Source organism: Theobroma cacao, chromosome 2, assembly GCF_053813885.1.
Source record: "Theobroma cacao isolate CCN51 chromosome 2, ASM5381388v1, whole genome shotgun sequence".
In the NCBI taxonomy this organism is placed as follows: Eukaryota; Viridiplantae; Streptophyta; class Magnoliopsida; order Malvales; family Malvaceae; genus Theobroma; species Theobroma cacao.
The window spans coordinates 10033382-10050307 of record NC_142640.1 but is presented as its reverse complement, the minus strand read 5'-3'; the positions used below and the strand labels follow the sequence as shown (position 1 = coordinate 10050307).

The window sequence follows — 16926 nt, the reverse complement described above, 5'->3', positions numbered from 1 at the left end:
CCAAAAACTTTGATGTTTTATAGAAGCTACCATACATTACTGACCATTTCCTTAGAGTTCTATATACATGATTTGCCCTAACTGTATCTGCCTAAAATATTATACTACCACTACTAAAAACGAGATAAATCATTGTGAGATGTGGGAGAACTATGGGCCTAACTAATAACTAGAGAAAAAGACAACATGAGAACAAAGTGATTTCACTACAACATTTTTACCCTTTTATTGCAAAATTTTAGTTGCATTTTTTCTTATGTAACTAAATTCATCATATTACTCTTAATACACTTCATTTAATTACACTATTTGAAGTGTAATCCCATAAAAAAATTAAAAAAGTGAAAAACCCACAAAATAAAAGCAGCCAACAGCTTAATATAAAACAAACAAAAGCCCCTTGCCTTTTACGTGGTCAAATAGACTATATTCTTGAAAAATCCCTCTAGCTCTGCCCTGCTGCTTTCACTTTTCATGATTCTAGAAAATGCCAAACAAATGAAGAGTTGATGATGTCAACCAACTCAAATGGATTTGTGTCACATGCGTAGTCCTAGACCCGTTCCTATATTTGAGCTTGCCCATTTCAATTCCTAGGTGTTCTGCTCCGTACAAATTATTTGATCTACTCTCAATTTTTCTAAGACAGGTAAATCTCTTTTTCTTGATTCATCAATTCTCTTTTTCTTTCTTTGGCTACTAAAAACATTCTCGGTTGACACAGATCTACAGATATCCTCAATGATTTTCTCAACTCTTTTGATTTTATGTTATTTTTGTTCGTTATTTTTTCAAATCTATTTGAAATTTGATAGTTGAGAATTTTGAACAAATGTTGAATAGAGTTTTCTATTGTGTTCAGGCAAGTGGTCATATTCAATTCTCTAATTCTGATTCAGGTACTCACTCTATTTCTCCTCTGATTTTCTTTTATTTTAAGCATGATTTATGTAGATCAAGTTTAGATTAGGGTTTCCTATAACACTAATTAAGGATTTTGATCGCAAATTAAGGTTGCTTAGGAAATATAGATATCAATAGAAGGTTGCTTAAGGTTATTGGTCTTTCTTTTATTGATTTGTGAGATATTTTTAAATTGGATTTTCGTTTCATTAATTTTCTCTTTCTTTTATTTTCTACTTGATTGCAGTTAATGTTTTCTATTTTGTCTCTTTGATTCTAGGAGTAAGATGACTTTGGTTGCTTGAGAATCTAACATAGGTAAGTTTTAGTGCTTTTTCCTTCGATTTCTTTTGTAATTTAGTCGATGATGGAATTGCCTTAAAGAAACTATGTTATAAGCTCTATGATAGTGCTTATCTTCATTACAATCGCCTTTACATTGCTCAGCTAGGTAATTCAACGACATGCTTTGATGAAATTGGCAGTTGGATTATAATTTTGTCCTTCACTTTTTATTTATAAAATTTAATGTAGTTAAGCTATCAATTCCCAAAGAATCCTAACTATGATATGCAATAATATAATTTATATTCTACATTATAGGCACACAAGAAAAAGCAACTGAAGCTTATGATATTGTTGCAATTAAGTTTAGGGGGACAAGTGCTGTAACCAATTTTGACATAATTAGGTATGATGTAAAGAGAATTTTCTCAAGCTCTACTCTTACTAATCTCAAGTCAAGTTAGCTTATAATTAGTAAGCTTTTAACATTAAACAACGTAAGTTGGAACAAGCTAGACATGATAAGGGGGTCTTTCTTAATATAACCTTATGTATGGTTTACCGTCAATAAGATATCTTCTTTTGTTATAGTTTAGTCCCCTCTGTCACCGAGTCCTAAGGTCAATTCATCAATTTGTTAGAGCAGTTCTTGGAAAAGGACGAAGGCCACTTGACTTCCAGTTCCATCAAAGTCAGTCAACAGTACACACTCAAGTTTTATTTTTATATAATAAACTTTGCTAGGAATTTCAACATGAGGTTTTATTGAGGGTTTGTATAGTGTTTAGGTTTGTATGCCAGTTTTGAAAATGAAAGGATCCAAAACCAACCACACCATCAAATCTTTTATCAAATCCCAATCAAAAGATATACTCATATATATATATATATATATATATATATATATGAATTTTAAAAGTATATTCTAGCTGGGCAAGATATAAGACCAACCAAACATTTAAGAATATCTATGTAGTTTATTAGCATTTTCTAAGAATCATTGATTACTGTGACAATCCCACTCTTAATGAAGTATCCATCAGTCTCCCTTGCAGTTTCTTGCACATTGTCGCTGTTAATGATCTGAAATAACAACATCTAATGTTAACATTTAATGTCAACACTTATTGAATTAATATCATTTTGTATACTAACACTTATTGAATTAATGTCATCTTTTGCTTCCATGTTTTAACTACAGTTACCTGACCTTAAGAAGTTGCTTGATATCGATTTTGAAAATGTCAAGGCTAGTTCATCTTCAAATCCACAGAATCATCCACTAGTACATCAGTTCCGGTAAGCTGTCTGGGTATGTATTTTAAACACATCAAGGTAGTTTTTGAAATTATTAAGATGGAATAAGTTAATGATTATCTTTTATCCATATGTAGTTTTTATTTCTTCTTATACTGTTAATCTTATTTTGTATTTAGAGTCAAGGTTCGTCTTAGTCTTTGAGTCTAAAACATTATATTGTTTTATATGTATGCATGCAGACAAAAGTATACATGTTTGTTTCTATAGCTAGTGTAATGTTTATTACTCATTTTCTTTCCCTAGATCTGATCCAAATATTTTATATAAAATATAGGTGTTCATGTGATAGTTGTTGTTAATTTTCAAGTTAAAGAAGAAACCAAAAAGGAACCTTTGGGGTCATTGGAAGTGGAGAAAGAATCATGTTGCCATGTGGGGTTAATTTGATTAAATTAATGCCCTTTATGCCTAGGTGCTCTTTTGTCTTTTGTACAAAAGTTGGATCACCATGAATATATGGTACTAGTTTTACCCTTTATTGTGTTTATAATGTTGTTAACTTGTAAGCTATTTTGTTAGTAATTTATTTTATTTTTTATTAATACAGATAGTTAATAGGGGAAACATAGAGGAAATATCCCAAGCTGATATGTTTCTTTTTATACATAAACACAAGAATGGAGAATTGGATGAGGAAAGCATGAGAATTTTGGTATGACTACAAACTTTATATTGATATGATGTAGAAAGATCATATAAACATGAATAATTTAATTATAATTATTTATGTTTAATTTCAGTTTGAATATAAGCAGCAAATATCTCAAAATTTAGAGAATTCTGAGAATCTTGAAGCTCAAAATGAAATCTTTGCTCATGTAATGGGGCACAACAAAGCTGGCCATGTGTCTCTTTATGAAAGAGGTGCGACTGCTTCAGATTAGAAGAAAAAACCACCTTCATTTGATTCCATGGATGCCCAAAGAATTGTTGAAAATGCTAGAAGAGTTGTTATGGATGAGATGAAAGAAGTGAAAAATGAATTAGAATAGGAGATGCAAAAAAAGTTGGAGCAGCAAGTACAATCTATCGAGACTGAAATGATAGATCAAGTTCTAACTATCAAATCAGCAATTTTGCAGCAAATTAACTTGTTGATCTCACAATTACAAATGAGGTTTCCTAGGCCAGCAACTTCAACCATAAATGACCGGCCATCAACTTCTTCACAAATGGTAACATCTATTGCAACTATTTTTTTTTATTTTCTTTCAATTCTCAAGTTTTTTTACTTATAATAATTTGCAGCTTAATGAATCATCGTTGATCGATTGTCAAGAAATGAAACAAATAATCAAACACCAAATATTTGATAATATATCTTTAAATCAGATTTGTAAGGTTAGTAAGTTGCAACCACTTTAGGAGTTTTTACAATTTTGAGGTTCTAATTTGTAATATAATTTAAGATTTATTATTTGTGATATCATTTTTACTTTTCTTAAATGGTGGAAGTTAATGTTCCTCAACTTCTCTTGGAAGAATAAAGGCACAACTTCAAACAAATGAGCCTAACAAGATACTTGGAGAAATTGATTCCAATTGCTTTGAAGATAATTTTGTTCTAGCATTATCATTGGAATTGTTATCTACCAAATCTCTATCATGATTTTTTGATGTATTGTTCTCTGTTAGAAGCTTCCTTGTTTTTGATGACTCATCCTAGGGGTCTCTTTTTTAATTTTCTGATGGCAGTTTCTATTAGTGAAACACAGCAAGGTCTTAGGTCTATTGGTTTGGCTTTGATTTTATTTTTGTGACAGAAGCATTTCTTGATTACCTTACTTTTGGCTCCTGCTGTTTTCAGTCTTCTTTTTCATCTTGTCCTTACTGAACTTAGCCACTTCATAGAGATTTTATTGTAATTGTACGGCTCTGTTACCACCAATTTTTATGCCATTAAAGTCTGATGCTAATAAGACAAAAGACTTGCCATGGCATCCATTGGTGATGGGTTAATATAATTATGCTTTTTAGAAAAAATATTACCTATTATATAAACTACTTGCAAATAAATTTTATCTTGCAACTTAATCTTTGCAGGTAAGGAAGGCTGGGAACTGCAATGTCAACTGGTTTTGTTAGGTTGGAGAATGGACAAATAAATATGTATAGAGAGGAATTAGAGAGAATAAGAGAGAAAGAGAGAGAGATGACTAAAATTAGTTAAGGATTAGTTCTACTAGAAACATTTGATTCCATACGGTAAACATTGTAAAGACCTTTGAAAATGATTTTTAAAGCATTTAATTTTTGAGGCATTAGTTCTACAATTTGATTTTATGATTTGTGAGCATGTCTTTCTATCACATATTAAAAGGTTATATGTGTCTCTATTTTATACTTTTTAGCTGCACATTTTATATGCTACCATATGATTTAAGATTGCAGTCATATAGCATACAGCTGCACTTTAATTTTGCTGTTGAATCCCATAAACAAGTGCAGCCATACTTTTCCATACATTGGCTAAGGCTGCACTTAGAAAAAGTGCAGCCTTAACCTAAGGCTGCATACTTTTCACCTATGACTGCAATTTTTTTTCAGCCAAAGGTCAAAAATGTTGTAGTGTTTTCTGGACTAATCTAGAATTATACTACAAATAGTTACCTAAATAGATTGCAAAAATGAACTTCCTTAATGTGCGGGTACAAGTGACTCTAAACATTATTGTAAATCAGAAAATGCAGTATAATCCACAAAACCTCCCAAAATAATGTTATTCCCCTTCTATATATTTATTATGGTAATGTGTACACAAGAATTTAACCAAAAAACTAATATGCATGCTACTTATATGTAAGCAACCATCCATAAGTAAGTAATCAACCCACAAATGAACATGGATTTTAAGGCATTAATGCAGAATTAACAGTCCAATGAAACCCATCAAAATGACCATGTAATTGATGAAAAATTATGTCAAGTACTATTTAGGATAAACTTTGCAATGACATAAGGCAATTATCAAATTAGCTATTAATAAAATAAAATAAAGAATGTCCCTGAAATTTCTTTTCCCCAATCCAAAAGAAGAATGAAAGAAAAACTGTCCTTAAAGGCACTTATCTGTAAGATGAGAATCTCATTCCAAGAACAGATGCCCCATAAGCAATTATCTATCTTACACTTAGACAGCAAATCCTTCATCATGTACCCGGCATGCCTCATTGCTAGCATTTTTTTATTAGAAGCTAGCTGGACATAGTTTTGGGATGCTGTTTGAATTGAAGGATTAGGTTTGGCTTGCTTCCCTTCTCGTATTTTAGTTATGTTGGATATTTTTTGTAAACACTTCTTTTTAAGCTTTCCTTCCATTGTTAATTATGGATGATTTAGGTACGTTGAGCTACCACAAGTTGCCCATGAGCCTATTAGAATGTTAGGTTCTTTTTGTTCATTACTAACTTGCAGTTGCGGGTCAGGATTTCTCGTTTAGGGGGCAAAGAGCTGAAGATAATGTCAAGAAGTTCAATGTTGACAAAAATAAAAAGCAACTTAGATGAAAAAAATTTATATGTAAATTATACAAATAAATTCTGAAAATTATTTAAAGAAATAAATCTTAATAATTCACTTAAAATATTAACTAGTATAATTATAAATAATTTAATAATGATAATAATCTCAATTTTTAGATAAACTTAAAAAAATATATAATAACAAAAATTTCAATGAGAAATAATCTCCTTAAAAATATTAAGGACTATCAATAAACAATTTAATGGGGAAGCAATTCCCTAAAATTAATCACAAAAATTAAATACAATATCAATAAACAATTCAATGAAGAAGCAATCTCAAATAAAAAACTTAATTGTTCACAAGAATCTAAGTTAACAAAAAAAAAGACAGAATTTGTAGGAAAGCAATCAAGCAATATCTAAATAAATAAGTAATAACTAATCTTATGTGCTTAATCAAATCTTTGTTTTGTTGCTTTCAACAAAAAAAATGGTTAAAACGGTAAATTCTAAATCAAAATTACAAGTAAAAATTATTAAATAAAAAAATTTTAAAGTTGAAAATATTAAAAATAAAATAAATAAATAAACTAAACTTATCAATTATCATAATATGAAAATTGAGTTACTAATTATAAGTTTTTTAAACAGAGAATGCCGGCAAGCAAAATGGTATAAAAATGATTTTTTTTATTTCTACAATATCGAAAAGAGAACTAGAGTTAGTGATTATGAAGTTTTAAAGAAGTGAGGTTTGAGAATAATTCTATTGCAATAGGTTTTATTTTAATTTTATTAAAATTAATTGTTGTAGATATCTCATCAAATAAAAAATTATTGTAAAAGTAAAATTTTAAAATTTTAAAAAAATAAAAATATGTTGAAAAAATTTAAAAAATTTTGTAAAGACGAAATTATAAAATTTTAAAAGTATAAAAATAAGTTATAAAAAATTTAAAATTGTTTTTTGTTGGGTGGGGTGCCACTCCCCTCCGCCTCTGGTAGCCTGGATTGGGCATGCTTGTTAAACACTAGTAATTTATTATATTGTCAGTTGTGTCATGGATGAGTTCATATATATATTTGCAATAATGTTTTTTGAATCATATTGATTTTGGTCTGACTTAGTGTAGACACCTAAAAATATATATATATATATATATATATATATAATAATAATAATTAATAAATAATTTTAAATTATAATAAAATAAACTATAAAAACTATAAAAAAAAAAGGGATGGCTGGGCGTACGCCCAGCCATCCCTTCATCTGTCCCTTCCCCCACCCACTACGCGTGATGGGGGTTCTGGCCACCAACTCCAGGGGGTGCCAGAACCCCATCACCGGGTTGTCCAAATTTTTGGACAACCCGGCTCCTTAAAAACCACCTGCAACCTGCAAAAAAGGGAAAACACAGACACAAAAAGAAGAACAAAAACAAAAATCCTAGATCTACCAGCAGAAGAGCCTAGCCACAGAAAAACAAAAACAAAAAAAAACAAAAACAAAAAGCAAAAAAGAAGAGGGGGTTAGATCTGAGAGAGAAGGGAAGAGGAAGCCGAAAAGAGGGAAAGAGAGGGATCGGCCGGCGAGTAGAGAGAAAAGAGAGAGAGGCCGACGAAAGAGAGGGATCGACCGACAGAAGGAGAGAGATCCGTCGGGGGAGAGAGAAGAGAAGAGGAAGTCGAAGAGAGAAAGAGAGGCCGACGAGAAGAGAGGGGAGGACATCGGCGCCGGCGAAAAGAAAAGAGAAAATTTTTTAGAGAGAAGGGAGAGAGATCGGCTAGAGAGAGAAAAAGAAATGGGAAAATGTATAAGAAAGGCTGAAAATGGGTTTTTATACCCAGAGGAAGGAGAGCAAAACGACGTCGTTTCAGAAGGGCAAGCAGAAGTTGGAAGGTCCAGGCCAAACGGCGTCGTTTTGAGTGGCTTTGCAGGCACCAAACGATGCGTTTTGAGTCTTACCTCTTGGGCTTCCAGAAGCAGGCCGGGCGTAGTGGATTTGGGCTCCTGCGGGCCACCAAATTGGGCCAATTGTAGCCCAACAAGGTATAACCCTTTTCTTTTTGCTTGGACTTGTTTTAGTTAGTGTTGGGTCTAGCCCATTTTAATTAAAATACATTTATTTTTTAGGAAAGAAATATTTATATAATATGAATACTTATATTTAATATTAAAAAATCAAAAAATAATAAAAAATAAATAAATAATAATAAATAATAACAATAAATAATATAATTGGAATAAATATTTGAGTATTACCACCTAAAAGGGGCAAAGAGTTGCCTCTTTCGGGTGGATGTTTTTCGGGTACGAAGTTCAAGACGGATTTTCACCGAAGAGTCGGGATAAATCCGAACTCTAGATTTCAAAACCCATTAAGTCAAATAGTCATTGTTAAAAAATAATATATGTAGGAAAATTTTGTTACATTCGAATTAATTTAAATAAATATTACTAAATAAAGTTAATCCAATCGTTTAAAAATTAATTAATCATTTATTAGATAAGCTTTGTAATCAAGTAAAAAAATTGACCAACAACAAATATGGATTTAAATAGTAAACCAAAAAATAAAGTATATATAAGTAAAAAATAATAAATAATAAATAATCAAAAATTTTTTTAAACAATCAATAAACACGTGCATGTAGATACCATCATTTTATACTATTATTGCATGCCACTCTTATTTTGCAAATGGCGCGGGAATCCCGATGATGGGATTTCTTAGAGGAGCTTGTAGAGACGAGTTCTTCCGGGGATATCTCGAGGTGAGGAGAATTTCGAGACTTCACCAAAGCTTTAGGATGGTCTTCGAATAATTTTTCAATAAAAGATTACCGACTCCATCATTTAAAATAAACAAGTCATAACATCATTTTACGCTTGCATCATGTGCATACGTAAAACCAAATAAAAAACTCAGTCTGTCAATTTAATAAAAATTTAATTAATAAAGTAGGGATTAAATTAAGAAAAGGCTATATTAAGATAACTTAAGATTAAATGGTACCGTTCGTGGAACGGGCGCCACGGAGGTGCTAACCCTTCTCCGTGCGTAACCGCACTCCCGAACCCATCTCTGAAAACATAGACCAGTTCTCGTTCTGTAGACGAATCTAAAATCAATTTAGAACTTCGTCGATAGAAGCGGATTAATAGGTGACCAATCACACCTTAGATAAAAAAGATTGGTGGCGACTCCTAACAAGATTTTAATTTTTGCCCACGTTTGGCGGACGGGTTCTCGGACCCGCACGTTACGACAGATGGCGACTCCACTGGGGACCTCGAGAGTCAAGCCATTAATTAATCATAAGTTATCTTTAGCCTTGAATAATTTGTTGTTTTCCCTAACATCAATTTTGCATATTTTTGTTTAATGCATTTATTTATTTTGCTATTATTACTTCACTATTTTAATAATTGCGAGAAATTTAGGATAAGGGGAATGTGAAATTATTGATCCAAGGTCGGTATATTCCTTCTCACACACTACACATCTTGCATTCATGCATAAGCCTTCCACCCGGGCTTTATCCTTAATTAGGAGGGAGTTAAGTAGCTACGCTCTCGTGAGGTGATAACCTCCACATGGGCTAGTGAAGACTCCCACTCAAATCGAACCTAGTCCGTTTGAAGCTTGTAATGGGTGCGGACCGGGGTGCCTTACTAGTTCGTGTGGACGACAGTGAAGAGCAATTTGGGAACCTTTAGCTCCATTTTCAACCCAAACTCAGCATGTAGAATACCGAGAGTCGCCTTTGCTTAGGTAGAGCTTCACCCGTGAGTATATACCTTTTGACTAGGTACACATGAAGGAATTTTCATAATCCCCTTGCTCTAAATTCTTCTCCGCAAATAATAAAGGTATCAGGTTATTAATTACTTTCATTCATCTTTTGGAATTTTTTATTTATAGTGCTAACTTGAATTTTTTGTCATATGCATATTTGCATCATAATAGGAAAAGTATTTATCACCTGACAACCATTAACAGAGTAGATCCAGTTGCATACATGGAGTCATCATGGCCATCCTCAAGTTACGATGGAATTTATCAAGTGATTCAGCATATGGCGAGTGCCCAACAAAGTGAAGGAGATTGCTTGTCAAAGGATCACTTCTCATCACTACCTGATAGGGTCCACCTTGATATCAAACAGAACGACTTCACCGATTTGCTCAACATATGGGATAAGTGGGGGGCTACCACTCGGGCAAATTTTGATAGGAAATATGGCCACATAGCTCGACTCCTCAAGGTCCAGATAGATGAACAATTGTTGAAGGCCATTGTGCAATTTTGGGATCCGTCGTATAGATGCTTCGTGTTCAATAAGGTGGATATGGTCCCCACAATCGAAGAGTACTCGGCTCTCCTACAAATCGATCTCGATAATCCGGACAAGATATATTGGAAAGGACAAAAGACCGGACACAGGCGAAAGTTAGCCAAGATGATGGGTATTACCCCGGCGGAAGTTGATCAGAATCTAAGGAGAAAAGGGGACAATGAATGTATCCCGTGGAGTTTTCTACGTAGCTATATCATGAAGCATCGGGACACCGAGCAAGGACAGCTTGTGTTGGCCTTGGGAATCTATGGGCTAGTGATCTTTCCCAAAGTTTTGGGGCATATAGAAGTCGGAATTATAGACTTCTTCGAGCAAGTCATCAACAAGGCCAATCCTTCGCCCCCTATTCTAGCAGAAACTCTTAGATCATTGAATTACTGTCGAAGAAAATGTGAGGGATGATTTGTGGGATGTGCACAGCTTCTTTCCATCTGGATAGTGAGCCATTTTGAATGCAAGGTCGATAAGTTCAGAAAGTCGTTTCATCCGCAAACCGCCCCTATCAGAGAATTTTGTAAGAGTGAATGGCCAGAAAATAGGACTAAGGAACAATGGATCTCTAGACTTCGGGAACTCACGAGTGTGGAAGTAACATGGAGAGCCCCGTGGATGCCGCATCACCCGGTCTTGTACAAATGCGGAAATGAACCTTGGGTACCGTTAATGGGGCCATGGGGAGCCATCAGTTACGCCCCAATTATGGTGAGAAGACAATTTGGGTCAGAGCAGTTTATGCCGATGACACACCGACTTAATACTTTGGAGTTTGCCTTTGGAGAGCTGGGTTTTTTGAAAAAGATTGAGGAGATTGCGCAGGCTTGGAAGAAAACTAGCCGAGTTGATCAAGGGAGGTACACCGATGAAGTGACTACCGGATATCAGATATGGCATGACCAACGAGTTAAGGATGTGGTATATCCGAAAGAAGATGCATTACGTGGCCCAGTTGATCCAGAACCACGAGACGCTTTGCTCGAAAGTGAGTTGGCTCGAAAGAAGTCCGAAGCTGAAAATGCCAGTTGGAAGCAACGGTATGAAGACTTCCAAAAAGAGTGTGAGAAAATGAAAAGATAAGTAAGTGAGCAAAGAAATAAAATCCGAAAAATGGAAGGGAAGTATGAGAGCCTGAATGATAAGTTTTCGGCAACAACCAGTGAACTTCAAAGGGAAATACAAGTGAAAGAAAATCGAGGCAATGAACTTCAAACGCACAATGATGGGCTAATAAGACAAGTGCGATTCCAACAAGAGTCCATCCAATTACTAAGACAGAAGTATGAAGAGCTCGAAGGGGTCATGACGACTTATCAACAGGAATATGAACGCCTCAAGCAACAGAGCACCAGAATTCAAGAATGGGGTGAATCTTACATACAAGCTTATACAGAGAAATACGACCAGATGGATTACTTGGTTTGGCAAATGAGAGAGGTGGCTTACAAGGCGAGAAGCATGGCTTGGAAGACGGACATATTAAGAAGTCAGATCTTTCCAGTTGGAAAACAAGAGCAACAGTTGATCAAGCATTTAGATGAGGTGTATAGCCATTATAATAAGATTGGCGAATATTTCTAGATGGCTTCTGAGTTGTAATCAAAGACAAATATCTTATGCAATGGATGACTTTGTTGTTGGGTGTCATGTGACGAATACTTTTAGTACATAATCATTCATACATGCATAAATCATCATGTCATGACAATGAGTATTTGCATCTAAAAAATAAAGATAATGGGTTCATTCATGCATCAAATACGCATCTAATTCATGTTTATGATCAATAATAAGGTTCCAAAATAGCTCGACCACCTAAGCCAAGTGACCAACGTGTTCATAATACGCATCAGCGAGCAAGGATCATGGAAGAAGAACAAAGAGAGCGAATGGACAGAATGGAAAGAGCTCAAGAAGAAATGAGAGAATAGTTAGCAAAGATGATGGAATTGATGATGAGTCTCAGTAAAGCAAAAAGAGCGATCGAAGAGCCAGCTCCGTTAGAAAACCCACCAGCCCAAGACAGTGGAAACCAAAGGGATGATCCATCCTATCCCCCAAGGTTCACTCCACCACATGCCCAAACCTCTCAAAGGGTCCACCCTCAAGTGATGCCACCCGTCTATTACAATGCACCACCCCCGCTAGGCCATCAACCGACTCACGGGCAATTTGGGCTATATCTTGGGATAAATCCTGTTGAACCAATACATGTCCCAGATTTAGACGACCCAAAAGAACAAGAGAAACTGAGAAAAGACTCGTCGTAAACAAGAGAAAATGAAAAAGACCAGAAGAAGTACGACTTATTGGAAGAGCGTCTTCATGCTATCGAAGGAGTTGATAGGTTTGGTACCATGGACGCAACTGAGCTATGCTTAGTGCCGGATGTATTGATCCCTGCCAAGTTCAAGGTTTCGAAATTTGAAAAATATGACGGAACAAAATGTCCCATGGCACATATTACCATGTATTGTCGGAAGATGGCTGCACAGTCTCACGATGATAAGTTACTGATCCATTTTTTCCAAGACAGCTTGACTGGGTCAGCTGCTCGGTGGTACGTACAGCTAGATCGAAACCGTATTAAGACTTGGAAAGACTTAGCAAGAGCCTTCATAGCTCAATACAAGCATGTGGCTGAATTAGCCCCTGATCGGTTGTCATTGCAGACTATGGAAAAGAAGCAAAGCGAGAACTTCAAGGAATATGCCCAAAGGTGGAGAGATACAGCAGCGCAAGTTCAGCCACCTCTCACTGATAAGGAGATGACCGTTTTGTTCATAAACACCCTCTGAGCTCTATTCTATGAGCGTTTGATCGGCAATGCCACGAAAAACTTTACAGATTTGGTCTTATCTGGAGAAATAATAGAAAGAGCTATCAAAAGTGAAAAAATTGAAGGGCATGAAATTGCCAGCTCAAAGAAAGGGAGTACGCCCAAGAAGAAAGAAAGGGATATGCAACCAGTCGCTCACAATAGCCAACAAGCCCACAACTTTAAACCATATTACCCGTACCCCCCATACCAACCCTTCTATCCAAACATAGGCAACATCACACAAAACCCATATGTGTACCAACCTGTCCCGCAACCAACATTTCAAACCAATGTTCTTTCACAAACTCCACCACTAAGACCGGTAGCTTCAACCAATAATCCAGGCTATGGTTAAAGAGGACCTAAAACTACCCTAGAAAGATCAAAGTTTGATCCTATTCCAGTCCCTTACACTACATTGCTGCCACAACTCATAGAAAATCGACTCCTTGCTTGAACCCCTTTAGAACCACTCTGACCACTTTTCCCAAAATGGTATGATCCGAATACGCATTGTGATTACCATTTTGGAATTCAAGGGCACTCCACCGAGAATTGCACTGCTTTAAAACATAAAGTTCAAGCGCTCATTAAGGCAGGGCTTTTAAATTTTGCCAAAAAAGACAGTTCGAGTGTTGATGGGAACCCGTTACCTAATCATGGAAGATCGACTGTGAATGCCATACATGAAGGGATGATTCGAAGGGTGAAAAAGGGTATTGATGAGATTCAAACGCCAATGGATAAAATGTTTGAGGCGTTGTCCAAGATAAATGCCATCACTCCAAAACCCATCGACACAAAGGAATTGGGGCATGATCTCGCTTATTCTTGCAAATTTCATATGGGGGCAATTGGGCATTCCATTCAAAATTGTGATAGCTTTCATCGTAAGTTGCAAGAATTGATAGATTTATCGGTAATTGAGTTTTATGAAGAAGCTGAAGAGAATTTGGTCGGAACCATAAATGGAGACACCTCAGCTGAAGTGGCATCAAGTTCATTCGGGGGGAACAAACCTAAACCTCTCACCATCTTCTATGAAGAAAACAGAAGCCCGATGAATGATACATCCCCAACTATGATCAGAAGTGGTATTACCATCGAAGTCCCTAGCCCATTCCCTTATAAGAGCGATAAGGCTGTCCCATGGAATTATGAGTGTAATATTTTGGGCACAGCTTCATCCGCCCCTCAAGCATCTTCTGAAGATCTAACTGGTGTGGGGGGTATAACGCGAAGTGGGCGATGTTATTCCCCTGAGATAGCAGAAAGAGTTGAAAAAGGGAAACCAGCACAGGGAGAGGGAGGCCTAAAGAAAGCAGATACCTTTTCCGAGGATCAAGTTGACGAATCTGTAGTGGCTCCGAACAATTAGGTCAAAAATCCTGTTACCGACAAAGAAGCGGGTGAATTTCTCAAGTTTATCAAACACAGTGAATACAGCGTGGTAGAATAATTAACCAAGATGCCCGCTTGCATCTCGTTGTTGTCCTTACTGTTGAATTCGGAAGCACACAGGAACGCGCTGCTCAAAGTCTTGAACCAAGCTTATGTGGCACAAGATATATCAGTGGAAAAGTTAGACCACATCGTGGGGAACATTACAGTGGGGAACTTCATTGCCTTTAATGATGAAGAAATACCATCGGGTGGTCGAGGAAGTAACAAAGCGCTGCACATTACCATCAAATGCAAGGACCATGTCGTACCTAGGATCTTGGTCCATAATGGTTCAACTTTAAATGTCATGCCTCGCTCTATTTTAACCAAGTTGCCAGTAGATGTGTTGCATATGAGAACCAGCCGCATGGTTGTAAGGGCTTTCAACGGGACCACAAGGGAGGTAGTAGGGGACATTGAACTGCCGATAAAAATTGGTCCTTGCATTTTTTAGGTCCAATTTCAAGTCATTGACATTGCCCCGTCATACAATTACTTGTTAGGGCGTCCATGGATTCATATGGCTGGAGCCATACCATCTTCCCTTCATCAAAAAGTTAAATTCATAGCTGAAGGCCAACTGATAAGTGTATGTGCGGAGGAAGACATACTGGCTATTCAATCATCATCTGCTCCCTATGTAGAAGAAATAGAAGAAGTCCCAGAATACTCTTTCAGATCTTTTGAATTTGTTAATGCTACTTATGTGGGGGAAAGAAAAGTGATACCGACCCCTCGTTTGTCAGTAGCCACTAAAATAGGAGTTAAGCAGACTGTGGGTAAAGGATGTCGTGCCGATTTAGGGTTAGGAAAGAATTTACAAGGAATTAACCGTTCTCTGACTCCAATGAAGAATGAAGAAAGGTTTGGTTTGGGGTACAAGCCTACCAAAGAAGAGAGAACGAAACTGACAGCCCAAAAGAAGATTAAAAGGATGGCTCAACTTGAGGGAAAGGAAGAAGAATTCGGGGAACGGACAATCCCACACCTATATGAGACTTTTCGCTCTGCAGGTTTCATTCATCTCGAAGCACCACCAAAGGTCAATCAGGTTCTACAGATATTTGATGAGCTATCAATCCATATGATCGGAGATGAAAAACCTCACGATAAGATCCCTGTGGTGTATCCGGTACTGCCAGGAGAGGAGCTAAGCAATTGGACAGCCACGGAACTGCCCATCATCTTTAAGTCTTCCGAAATGTAATGAACAATTTTATCTAAATGCCTATGCCCAAGGGTGTTAAGAGTAATCTCTTGTTTAAGTAGGGCTTTCTGTTACTTTCATCATTTAAATAAATGACAATGCATAATGTGTTTCATAATTCATCAATCTTTTTGCATATTTCCTTTTATCTATTCTTTTAGCCAATAAATACTTGCCCATACACGCGTCCAACTTTACCTGTTTGCAGGTCTTTAAATAATGAACACGAAGACAATCTAGACAACGATTTGAATATCGATTTTGAGATGATTCCGAACATCGATGAATTGAAAAATGAAGAGGAGGTGGATGACTATAGCTTACCCCCTGATTTGTCGAGAATGTTGGACCAGGAGGAAAGGGAGATTTTACCTCATCAGGAACTCACAGAAATGATTAACCTCGGAAATGGGGAAGAGAAGAAAGAAGTTAAGATTGGCACCTCGCTGTCATCTAATGAACGGCAGAAGCTAGAAGAACTGCTCCCTGAATATGTGGACGTGTTTGCTTAGTCATATCAGGACATGTCAGGTCTTAATACTGACATGGTTGTTCACAAGTTACCTTTGGAACCAGATTGCAAGCCTATTAAACAGAAGTTGAGAAGGATGAAGCCAGAAATGTTGCTGAAGATTAAAGAGGAAGTTAAAAAGCAATTCGATGCTGGATTTTTAGAGGTGGCTAAATACCCTGAATGGGTGGCTAATATAGTTCCAGTTCCTAAGAAGAATGGAAAAGCTCGAATGTGCGTCGATTATAGGGATTTGAACAGAGCAAGTCCGAAGGATAGCTTCCCTTCGCCACATATTGATACTCTTGTGGACAACACAGCAAAACATGCTTTATTCTCATTCATGGATGGCTTTTCTGGTTACAATCAGATTAAGATGGCACCCGAAGATATGGAAAAAACAACGTTCGTAACCATGTGGGGAACGTTCTGTTACAAAGTAATGCCATGTGGATTGAAGAATGCAGGCGCCACCTACCAAAGGGCAATGGTAGCTTTGTTCCACGATATGATGCATAAAGAGATAGAGGTATATGTGGATGACATGATTGCAAAATCTCATACAGAAAGGGATCATACTGTCAATCTCAAGAAACTATTCGAGAGATTGCGG

General features: G+C 36.2%; 1 long non-coding RNA gene across 7 annotated transcripts; it reads left to right on the top strand.

Annotated features, from left to right (window-relative positions):
* Nucleotides 1-412: 412 nt before the first annotated feature.
* LOC18608605 (uncharacterized) lies at nucleotides 413-4626 on the top strand. Of its 7 annotated transcripts, none has more exons than XR_016024512.1 (8): nucleotides 413-649; nucleotides 863-899; nucleotides 1184-1221; nucleotides 2390-2487; nucleotides 2816-2967; nucleotides 3056-3160; nucleotides 3249-3683; nucleotides 4552-4626. It is a non-coding gene; the product is annotated as an uncharacterized LOC18608605 (long non-coding RNA). The 7 variants fall into 7 exon arrangements; XR_001926340.2 differs by having other exon boundaries at nucleotides 2783-2967; XR_001926342.2 differs by having other exon boundaries at nucleotides 2390-2500.
* Nucleotides 4627-16926: the final 12300 nt, after the last annotated feature.